The following is a 12,206-nucleotide window of genomic DNA, read 5'->3' as shown; positions in this document are numbered from 1 at the left end:
GGGATGTCTCTTATATCCAAAGTTTAGGGCCAGGGACTTGTGGTGTTTGGACACGTACCTAATTGAGTGCCAACCAATCCAAGTAATCTCACGTTTGTGATTATATGACTATTATTTGAGATTTTGGTACAAGGTGCACACCAGGGGCCTTATTTATCAACCGTGTAAAACACAGAATCCTACTTAAAGAATTATCGTATTGGACTTGTGCCTAGGAGCATGTGTCAATATAAGCACGCTACAAAGAATGTATCCCACCCACACCAAATTCGCTGCCACAAGGAAAATACAGCGATTTTAGGTTAGCTACAAGAACAGTGAAAATTTTCATAATGAAAATGGGTGTGGGAAAGCAGTCTCATCAACAAAGTTTTTTGTTTTTCAATATTTGGAATGCACATGCAGCAATCTTTTCCAGTGACTCACTGATTTGATTGAAATCGAGTGTTTACGATGTTTGTCTATGAATCCTTTGTTTCGTTTGTGGATTTGGTTGTGCCTTGTTGATTTTGCAGCACTGCATCCGTCATGGTGTTGAAGGCAGCTAGCAGACAAAAGACTTTTTGGACTGCCCAATGGATCTCAGCCCATGAACACGGTCCTCCGCCCTATGGATTCCACTTGCTCCTAATTGTATTCCCACACTCTTGCTCAGTGGGGCATTCCATTTTGTGTTATTGACTTTAATAACACATCCAGTATTTGGACTTGCAATTTCATTACATCACTGTCAATTACCAACGGGTGAACAAAGCGTGGCCATAAATGAAACGAGTGAAGTAATTTCCCCAAATACCGCTTAGGCGGTAGCGCCGTCTGAGCGACAGGCGTGCTTAATTTGCGTACTTGCTCGCTACAAATTTGGTTATACATTGGCAGCCGGGCACATTTCATTAAAAACACAAAACAGGAGACTTGAGTTTGCTCACATCAATACATAAACCTCTGGCCGAGAATGCACAGTAAAGCACTGGAAACAATTTGACATAAGCACAATTTGCTTGCTAAGTGTTGACTTATTAATCAGAAATCATACCAAGTGTGACCGAAATGCTACAAAAAACCAATATGGCTTCCTTCATGAGCTGTTTTAAAGCAACCATTTGTGATAATCTAACCTTGAAATGGCAAAATAATAGTATTCATTTTGTGACATTTGTGTTTGGTGATGTACTGAGAGATTTTTCAAATGTAAATATGTGCCTTGGCTCAGTGAAGGCGGGGAAACAGTGGTCAAATGCTAACATTTAGCATGTGCATTTATGAAGCTAGCCTTGTAAATGTGCGATGACTTTGTTCTATATTGAGTTTGCTCTTCCATAAACAACCCACCACGAGGGGCAAGCACTCTCCGAGCTGAAATGGACTGTATTGATCGTCCAAACAATCACCGCGAATTAAACTCGTCAAGGTCTTAGGCAAAAGGGGATTAACGAAATTATCAGGCCTCTCTTCTGACCGTTTATTCTTGGCGACAAAAGCCTGGCAAGGCGGCGAGGTCCTTGATGAGAAACGACACGGAAACGCGGCAGACGAGCGGCGGTATCGATCGAGAATAGGCTCCGTGCTGCAACCTGGCGGGGCGAATTGTGTCTCCCTGCCGAGTTTTGATAGCCAGCTGTGCCATTTCGGGATGCCTTTTTTGCTGTTGTTTTGCTGTTGGTGGTGTCGCCTCATTAGTGGATGCTCACAAGTAGAAGTGAAGCGCAATTAAAAAATGAAACTCAGCGTTTATTTTCAATCACCAGCAATGAAACCCGGAATTATCATTAGCATGCTTGTACTTGGTTTAAAAGTCTGGCTTCGATTTTTGGAGAAGTGTTTTTTTTTTCTTGTTTTTTTGTTTTTAACCCCCTTCTCAATTCACACACATTTAAAATTATTGTGAATAAATAACTGTGACTTTATCAGCGGCTATCCTGGGCAGCAGATGGTGATCCACGGGCCTGCCATGTTGAGTTAGTGATGATGCTGTTGTTCTATGCACTTGCTGCCTTGGCAACTCATAAAACTCCTAATTAAGGCCACACATTAATAAATGACATTGTGCACAGCCGTAGCATCTCCTAAATTAGGGGGAACGGATATAAACATACAGGTAAGTCCTTCATCAGTGTGCGTCTTTTCTCCATTTATGTGCGAAATCCTTAGTATTACAATCATTTGCTTGCATATTAAGAGCAATTAAATGCCGATTCAAGCCGCTAAAGCATTTGTGCGTTTGTTTGTGCCTTACAAGGAGCTCCTCAGAGCCCCAATCTCGGTAAACTCCATCGCCTTAATCCTCCCAATGTTTTATTAAAAACAAATTATGTCCGACTTCAATGCGGCTAATCCTGCGCATCAAGTATTGGTAACCGCCTGAAGGAGAAACGTTGGGGTTTTAATTAAGAGCCCGAGTAACGAGGCAGCAGAGTGTGAGGATGGAAGTGTGTTTACTTGCCAAAGAGCAGGATGAGAAATGAAAATATGTTTTCCTTTTTTTGTTGTTTGCTGTCCGTCGACAATCAGAACAAACATGTTCCTTGTTTGTTTTCATCCAAAAACAAAACTCTGTTTTGGTTGGAAAAAAATGGCAGATGTACTTTTTTCACTGGACAGCCTCAATGCATAAATACTAATATAACATAAATATGCAACACATATTCCCTTCCAAAACAGGAATTTACTTTGATGGGCGATTGATATTCATCTTTTAATGCCATAAAGTTATATTAATATTCATTCAATTCAAAGAAGTATTTATGATCCCTGCTCACTATACATGCCACCATGTGCACTCTCCACCTGAACACTGTACAGTCTGTCTATGTCATTGTATTTGCTTTTAATTCGTTTTTTTTCTTTTTAACTTTGCTGTCTGCTGCCGGCATTGCAAATGACAAAACGTTAAAGGGGAAATCAACCCAAACCAATTTTTTTAGAGGATATGTTTTATGCAAGCCCACAAGTTGAAACAAGGCATTCTGATAAATATTGCGTTTGTGGAATAAGTGGTAATCCACTCGTTTTTAGCCATATCTGGGGGCGGCCATTTGGTCACATTTGTCGACTGAAAATGACATCACAACTGCTCAGGGCTCCGGTAACGACCAATCACGGCTGACCTGTTTTCTGAAGCTGAGCCGTGATTGGTCCTTACCTGAGCCCTGAGCAGTTGTGATGTCGTTTCCAGTCGACAGAAGTGACAAAATGGCCGCCCCTAGAGATGGCTCAAAATGGGTGGATTTTGCTGCTTAACTCATATTCCACAAACGCAATATCTATCAGAATGCCGTGTTTCAACTAGTGGGCCTGCTGTGAACATATTCTTGAAAAAAAATTATTTGGGTTGATTTTCCTTCTTAAAATAAATAATAAGACTAAATTTCGTTCGGCCAAGGACTACCACTTCGGAAACCAAACAGACTTTGCAATGTATTAAACTGTTTATAGGTTGCAAAGGGAGGACGCGTTGATGGCATGGAGAGTTTAACAACTCACAATAGTCGCATAAAAAACTAAAAAAAAAAACAGACTACAGAGAACGTTGAGCCACAGAGACTCTCCGACTGTACCCCGGAGTCGCTCTGCGTCCATACCATAATAGGCATACTCAGCTGTAATCCCTTGTGGGACCTTCGCGCTGTTCCCAGACTCCTGTGGGGAGCTTGCCGCTTCTCCAAGAAGTCATGACCACTGTTTGATCAAAGAGGCTCGGCTCGCAACGCCCACCGCTTTTCTGCCCGAGCTTGATCTGGATCGATGCGGGGGTTAGCATACAAAATCCCCCGCTTCCTCGAGCCCCGCCATTCGCAAAAAGCGGAGTCAGGCTAAGTTCAATAGCACCCTTGTTTTCACGTGCCTCTTTGCTTTGACACCCTAAAAAAAAAAAAAAAAAAAATCTTCTCGTTCAAATATAAACAATTGACATGATGTTGAGCTTCATAAAAAATCCGACGCTCCAGCTGCGAGGTACTGGAGTGCGTCTAACAAGCATTTTTGTGATTGTTTTTCTTCACTTTTCCAATAGAAGGCACAAAGCCAGTCTTCGAGTTCATATAAATGCTCCCTATTACCATTAAAAGTCTGGAATGCCCAACCAGCTCAGCTTGTTCCTTTATCAGCTTACAAGCAGAGTTCCTGCCGCTCGCTCATAAATCCACAGAATATTGTTCATTGTGACTTTTCCAATTTTAGCAAACAAGAATAACAAGAAAAGGCGCATAATTACAGAATTTACTGCAGTTGGAGAACTTGGCCCAAACAACTTTTGTTCCCATTAATGGGAAATATGCTAATTAGTTTTTCAGAGGTTGGTTTTCATGACAGTGACAACAAGAATTTGCCGTCCATTTTTTTTCTTTCTTTTTCTAGCTGTGCTGATTCTGATTCGTGCAACGGTTTGAGCTTTTCCCTTTCTTTCCGCTCCCCCCCGATGTGAGGGGACGGATCATTAAGCCGGGCGCTGCTTCACATTAAAGCGGAGGGGGGGGGGGGGGAGTAAAAAGGGAGCTTGATCATTTGGAGGGTCGCAGAATGACTCGGGACCATGATAGTGGCGCTGGCGGCCATGTTGACATGGCTTCAAATGTTTGCCTCATTGTGTACCAAGCTGGAATTTCAATCGCACTTGCCGACTCCAGGGGGAGCTTGGGAGCTGACCTCAACTATCATTGTTTCTTGTGCATATCTCTCAAATAAATTGGTGCCTTGATTTACTGGTTTTCTGAGTTACTTTTTTTGTGTGTGTGTATGTGTGCGTGTTGCAAGCCGGAATTTGAATTCCGAGCAAGCAACGCCGCCGCTCAAGTGAAGTGAAAAACAAATACAGCAATTAAGGCATGTGGTCAAGTCAAGCGACAGTCATGATACACTTGCAGCTGTTTATTGAAGAAGACAAACAGTCAAACATGCAAATACAAAAGGAGAACATTGGCCACCTCCTGATGTCACTCATTAAATCCCAGAAACGACTTAAGATGTCCATTGGAGTCAAAACACTCAGTGCCATGTTGCGTTACTACTATATTTTTTTCAGTGGAAGGGGTTGCTGTGGGTGATAGGTTTGAGTTGAGTTTGAAGAGTGCTAATGAGCCAACCCCCCAGCGGAGGGAAGCCGTGCACCATTTTAGAGTGAAAACACCCCCTGTTTGCCAACTGTTTACAGTAGGGATGGGGCAATTTATTAACACAGCGGCGTGTGCACAGTCAACAGGCTTTTATTCGGACAATCTGAAGCCTACATTTGAACATGTCTATCACAGAGTATGTGTTATGAGAGTTAGCAGAAGTATGAGTGTGTCCTAAAGGAAAAAGAACAACAACGATCTTTGAAATTTGATGACAAACAGCCACTGACAGATGACGAGCCATCTTGGTGTCACTCCAGTGGTTATTTTTTACCAAATAGATGATTCTTATAGAATTATCTGATTTTATACAATGAAACCACTGTTCGGATGTTAGTTGTGACTAAAGCAGATTTTAGGCAAAGCGGCTGAATATCTTAAACCTTACATATGTCGTACTACGTACGAGGTTGCGCAACAAATTCAACTTTTAAGTCAAGGTACTGCTTTCTTCTCTTCGAAGTGTGAAAAGACCAAATCAAGCATTCTATGACTTTGCTGTAATGGTTCCGTTAATACGGAAATAGTCCATCCCAGTAGAACAGCTGTTGTAACGGGGGGCGTGCGACAACTCCAACGAAGAGTCGGGCGTTTGGCGGCGTGGCGCGGTGAACAATGTGCCATTGTCTCGCGCCGTCCCCGCCGTTACTCGCAGACTTCCAATGACACGCGCAATATCCCCAGGTTTGCCCTTCATAGCTTGTTGTGCACCCGCCAAGCGTTTCCAGCTTTGGCTAATGATGATAACAGGCGGCGAGCACACGTTTTGGCACAAACAAACGCACACGTGTGCACACACGCGCACACACACACACACACACAGCCCTCGCCTTCTCTCATTTTGTAAAGGACACCAGGAGTGTTGCTGCTTTTCAACAACTCACAATTTATCTTTTACTTCTAGTAGGGTTAATAATACATTGACACCAAGCAGTAACATTTATCGGAGCTTTTTTTCCATCCCCCCGAGCATAATTTTTAATTCGTTTTAAATAATATTCAGGTGCATCACAATAAATTAGAATATTGTAGAAAGGTTCACTCATTTCAGTGGTTTAAGTTACAAAAATGAAGTCATATTAGAGTCATTAAACATGAAAATACTTTTCTCAAGGCCAGTCCTTTCTCATTTCACAATTTAAAATGCTTCCTCATTTCTCGATGTATATATCGTTACTCGTCTATCACTGAAATATTGTGAACATATGCAATTTTATTGGTTTTTACAATGCGCCGACTTACTGTAAGGAAATGGGAGCCACGGTCGCCGATCCACTTTTCAGTTCGTTAAACACAGAGGAGGCAGTTGAACACACACAATGAGCACACTCACAAAGGAGCTGCTATCGGCCACAGCTCACACACTGACGCCCACATGCATACATGCTGAAGTCACATGGCGCCCTAACCAAGCACCGCCTCGTAGAGGCACATATGCGACACGTTTCAAAAGTGCCTTTTAATAAGTTGCGCGGGAAACTTTTGGGGGAAATAATTCTTTCTGGTTAGTTGTCGATGAGCGCCAAGGATTAGCGTCCTCGCGTTTGACGAAGTGTGTCGCGCCGTGGCTTTGCATTGGCAAAACAGACAACGCCACCTGTGACGTCGGAGCGACGCGGCGCTGGCAGCGCGCTTATTGAGATCCCGATTATGGCGCCGTCTAAACTCCGCTCCCCTTTGTGACAAAGCCATTAGCCGGCTGTCACGCTTGCCGGCATGCTCCGTGGATGCGAGAGCTAATACTAATACACTGGCTGCAGCTCACGTTCACATACTAGATTAAATAGATCGCTGTGGCATTGACCTCGGATAGTTTAAGAGCAAATGCAAATAGCGTAAAATCAGCATTTTTTTTTTTTTTTTTTTCTCCTCATTGTGAAGTCATTCGATTTTTTGCATTCTCCGTGTGTTAGGTGTTGATATACTGTCGGCGTTCGGGAAATGAAAGCGGGAGTGGCACCAGACAGTCACGTGTCCAGATTGATTACCCACTTAAAACAATTGTGGTTCCCGTGCAAATCATGAGCCGCTTGGTGACCTTTGACCACTCGCTTGAATCGCTGTACCTGATCGCGCTCGAAAAAGGGGATATTAAAAGATTGTAGCTTGCGGGTTAATCAAATTTAACAATGCAGGTAAACAGCCGTCCTTGGTGAGTGGCCCGGTACTCACACATGGAATCTTTATAAATAAAGGCTGGGTGCAGGGGGGGGCCAAGGTTAGATACTGGCATTAACACCGTCAGCATCCCACCAGACCCTGCTCCTCTCCGTTCTGGCAAAAGCCTTATCTCTGGCATGCTGCATCAGCGTTATAGTATCGACGTAATCCACTTCTTCATGTTTACCGGTGACCCAGCAGCTAGGCTGAGCTTGGAGGCTTCCTGCAACAAATAGTAAATAGTTATATAACTATATAGTTACATCTATATATATAGTCATATATCTATATCTATATATCTATACATATATATAGATATGTGGTATAGATATATAGATAGATATTTAAATACACACAAACACATGTACGTATGTATATGTATTCCAACTCCTTATTGCGCAATCAACTCGTTTGTATGCCAGGTGCTCGTACAGACAGTGACTGCCCGTCTTGCTTCTGCGCTTGATGTTTAAATGAAACTTCACAGTAGCAGCAGGGGGAGCCCTTGAGCAAAACAGAGAGAACGTGAGTTGCTGTGGCTTTGAAGTCAGGCAATGAGGTAAACAACATCTCAGCCACGTGCTGGCGCTTCTTTTGCCAGCATTTTTAGCATCTTTCTCCGCCACCGGTGTGGCAAACATCTCTGCAGGCTGCCGTCCAAACCCCCTCTGGAGGGCTGGGGAATTGGTTTCACTAACAAAGCCGTTTTCACAGTTTGTTGTGCTGCTCATGAATATTCATGTGCCATTGCTCGGGTTTCTGCTATTTCATTCCAGTCTGCATACTGGATTTGTTGTCTATGACGTTACAAAGACCACAAGGAGCCTTTGACTGCTAATTCCCTTTGTCTAATTTGTCCCAAAGTAAATATATCAACTACAATGGTGGCTCTCCTTTCCCGGGCGAGAGCATCTCGCTACCTTATATGCTCCATTTTGTTTTTTCAGCCGACTTGAAGCTGGCTCGCAACTGAAATTTTGCCTTAGAGCACAAAGCAAAAAATCAACGAAGCAACAACTTGTAAGTTGGTGAGCTCGTAAGTCGAGGTAACACTGTAATCACTTTGTTGGTGTTTTAAAAATAATTTCAATGGGATGGGACAATCTGAATGTTCTGAACTCCTGTTTCTACAAGTGTCGTTTTGAGCGGGATGCGTTTTGTGCTGTTTTTGCATCCCGTTATTCTTCGTTTTTGCTCTTTCTCTCTACCTATTCTGCTAGCTATTGAGCTCCCTCCATTACCTTCAGCTGTTTTTAGTCGGGGATTAACGTAGCATTAACAGCTTACACTGTTTTCCTCTGTTGGTCTTGCGGTTTTTGGTTCTTTTTAGAGTACAAGTCAATGGTTTTTTTTTTTCTTTCCCAGAGTAGGGAACTAAAAATGAAGAGTTACATTACGGGATATTCCGCTGAGGGGGCTGTAGGCACACGACTTTGACGAAGAAACGGCGGCAAGCCCTTATCCCCGACCCGCTCCGCCCCTCCCCCTTAACCCCCCCGCCACCCCGAGGACCAGACCAGTGTCTGATGTTGATTTAGCTGTAGTAGAACGCCGCGTATTCCCGGCACACCCGTGGAATCGAGTTATAAGAGCGTCACATTCGTTCGCCGGGTCTCTGAAGAGCGCCAAAGTGACGGAAGAAGGAAGAAGGAGAAAAACAATTTTATTTGGATTGAGGCGACCTCAATAAAGACAGCGAGGTGGTGACACATTTATTCTTTACACACCCGCCGACTCTATTGATTTTCTGACTTTTCTTCTTGAATGGGCTGTATAAATATTCAACGAGTAGATGGAGGTTGACCCGTGCCATCATCCCCATCCTGTCCAAGAACACCTCGAAAGAAAGCTGCAAAGTTATTGACACGCGTTTAGGCAGCATTGCTTCTTACCTGCCCTATTATCAACATTCCATTGATTCCATTTCTCACCAGGGATGCAATTTGGCATTTTCTCAGCTTACATGGTGAAGGCAACTCAACATATTTACAGAAAGACTTTCCTTGGGGCTTCTGGGCACAAGCGTGGCACTGGAACATAAAAAAAAAAAAAAAAAAAAGACAGCCCGAGCCGTCATCGCGCCACTAAAAGACTTTCTTCACCTCTTAATTAAACGTGAAGGGCTGTCACGGGTCCAACAACCTTCGCGGAGAACTTTAAGGTCATCTGTGAATACCGGATTGCTGTGGAGGAAAGGAGGAATGTGGTACAGTTTAGCAATATCGTGTCCCAAGATAGAATCGTAGATCTGCAGACATCTTTCGGAACAAAAAGCCAAAGAAAAAGCAGCACACTGTTCGGGAGTCATCCATCGCTATCTCACAATTCACTTTTTCCGGGGTCAGTACAAAGTGGATATTTTATGACGCTTGTGGATTATTCAATACATAGTTATTGAAAAAAAAAATAGTAACAAAATACAGTAAGCACATGCACATTCTTATTCACGCAACAAACACAATGGCTAACGATTTAGCTAGCTAACAGTCTGCCAGCTATACATCCTCACTGGCTCACTTCCACATCACTCAAATGGCCAGGCCCGCCTTTTGAAGGCCGAGTGTAAAAGGGATGAAGATGCCGACCCCAAGTGGACATAAATATGAAATCTTAATTCCTTGAGTGCAGTTTAAGTGAAATGTAATAAATTTTTTCCAAATTTTTTGGAGGGGCTATAGACGCAAAAAAGACTTGACCAGCACTCGTTTGATCAATAAAATGGGGGAAAAAACCCCCCAAAAACAAAAAACAATCAGGGCCAGCAGATGGCAGCATTTGGTCTCTTTCGAATGAGATCACCGCGTTCCAACGGGATGCGAAAACTTGTGTACTGGCGCATCTTTGGAAATTCGATCATTGCAAGAAGCTTGTGAATGATCAAAGTGTTTTTCACATTAATCCATCCATCCATCCATTATCTGTACCGCTTATCCTCACAAGGGTCGCGGGGCGTGCTGGAGCCTATCCCAGCTGTCTTTGGGCAGTCCGCGGGGGACACCCTGAATTGGTTGCCAGCCAATCGCAGGGCACACAGAGACAAACATCCGCACTCACAATCACACCTAGGGGCAATTTAGAGTATCCAATCAACTTACCATGCATGTTTTTGGAATGTGGGAGGAAACCGGAGTACCCGGAGAAGACCCACGCAGGCACGGGGAGAACATGCAAACTCCACACAGGGAGGCCGTAGCCGGGATCGAACCCACGACCTCTGAACTGTGAGGCGGACGTGCTAACCAGTCGACCACCGTGCCGCCTTGTCACATTAAATTTACTACAAATAGTTTGACAGAAGAGAGAAAAGATGACAGATTATTTTAAATTTAGACGTACAAGCGATGCCGTAATGTACATACAGACACGCACACATGGCATTAATGCTTACACACACATACACACACTACTAAATACTACTACTACTAGGTGCAAATAGTTTGTGAAGTTTTTCAAATGTAAAATTGTTAAACTGATGATTATCTGTAAATGCAAACTTTTGCTATCAAAAGCACATTTCCATTGATATTTTTTGTATTCCAAAGAAGAAATTGACTGTCCAGATATTTGATGCAATACAGAAGCAAAAATTATTAGCATAAAAGTCACTTTTGTGCATAAAGTATATCTTTTTACAGAAAGCTTTTCTGTGTTTTCCAAAATAAGTGATTTGGGTGAAACCAACCCATGTTCTACTGCTGGTTCATAAATACATACAACGCAATATTCTGTGAGCCTTTAAAGAGATTGCTCTAAATTGGCTGGCACTTAATAGGTCCTCTTTTGTGAAAATGGCTGGCATTGAAAGAGTTTAAAAGCATTAATATTACAATAAATATTTGGTCGCTAGCGTTGCAGTTGTTGACTATTGCGTGGGTGGTCTGGAACGTTTTATAAACAGTTATTTTGTGCACTTGGGCTTCCCCAACACCACTGCATACCATTCCTTATAACTTTAATAACTACTGAAATGTAAATTAATAGGAAACTTACTAAAAAACACACACTCATAAATGTATTTAAATAAAATGTTACATAAAGTAGCATTTAATGCATCAATATTTAATACGTTTGCCAATTTAGCCCCAAGTAAATAAAACAAATAAATAAAAAAGCATGCAGGAGTCAGTCATCCTTAATTTCAGTTTCGCCAGAGGATATTTGGAATACTTAAAAGGCCCAAAAATATTTCTAGAGTGCGTCACAATGCTGCCTCAAATTCTTCATCCTGTTACTTTCACTCTTTTTGAGCCGTGCATGTAGTATTGATGGCTGCTATGTTCGTTTCATGACTTGCTTGTGTTATTTTGTGGCTTAATGCCCGGCAGACAGCCGGACAATGTGCATGATTTTCTGCCGTCTTAGCAGTCGTCGTGGCATCCCACGCTGCATTCTCACGTTACAATTGAGTCGAAGCAGTTTGCACGTGTGTCTTTTCGTAGCTCTGCATCCGGTTTCAAAGGCTGCACGATTGTCAATATCACGCAGCCAATAAAAGACCACCTGTTCCAGTGTGCTAATATAATCCAGGGGCCCCCCACCCACACAATTCCTTCAGTGTCACGTTGCATCGATGGGGGGGGGCTCCGTGGTAAAAGTCGGGACGAGTTGTTAACGGAGAAAGCCGGACCCACCATGTGACAATTTCACTGCGGGGGTCCACTGATCCGGCTGACACGGCTGTCGGCGCGCCTTTAACACTGCTGTTTAGTCTGTTTCTCGGGAGAACTAGTAACGTTCCTGGGTCAGTTTGACCCGGGGGGCATGTCTAATCATCGTAAAGTGTCAACAAAATAAAGAAATGACAGCTACTTTATTTTTTTTGTATTGGGTCATTTTGACCCATAACTTAAAAGGAGGGTTCATTTCTCCTTTTTAACACTTTGTGGCACGTTATGGAAAATAAAGAACAGTCAAATGTGCCTGGGTCATTTTGAC

The 12,206-nt window shown here is 42.9% G+C and overlaps 1 protein-coding gene across 3 annotated transcripts in view; it reads left to right on the top strand.

Moving 5' to 3' along the window:
• Nucleotides 1-12,206, top strand: part of ppargc1a (peroxisome proliferator-activated receptor gamma, coactivator 1 alpha) — a 185,244-nt gene that overhangs the window by 45,998 nt on the left and 127,040 nt on the right. The gene's annotated exons all lie outside the window — the stretch shown is intronic.

This window comes from Filicampus tigris, chromosome 2 (genome assembly GCF_054856515.1).
Source record: "Filicampus tigris isolate MCC_2025a chromosome 2, RoL_Ftig_1.0, whole genome shotgun sequence".
Lineage (NCBI taxonomy): Eukaryota > Metazoa > Chordata > Actinopteri > Syngnathiformes > Syngnathidae > Filicampus > Filicampus tigris.
This window is presented reverse-complemented; position numbering and strand designations above follow the sequence as displayed.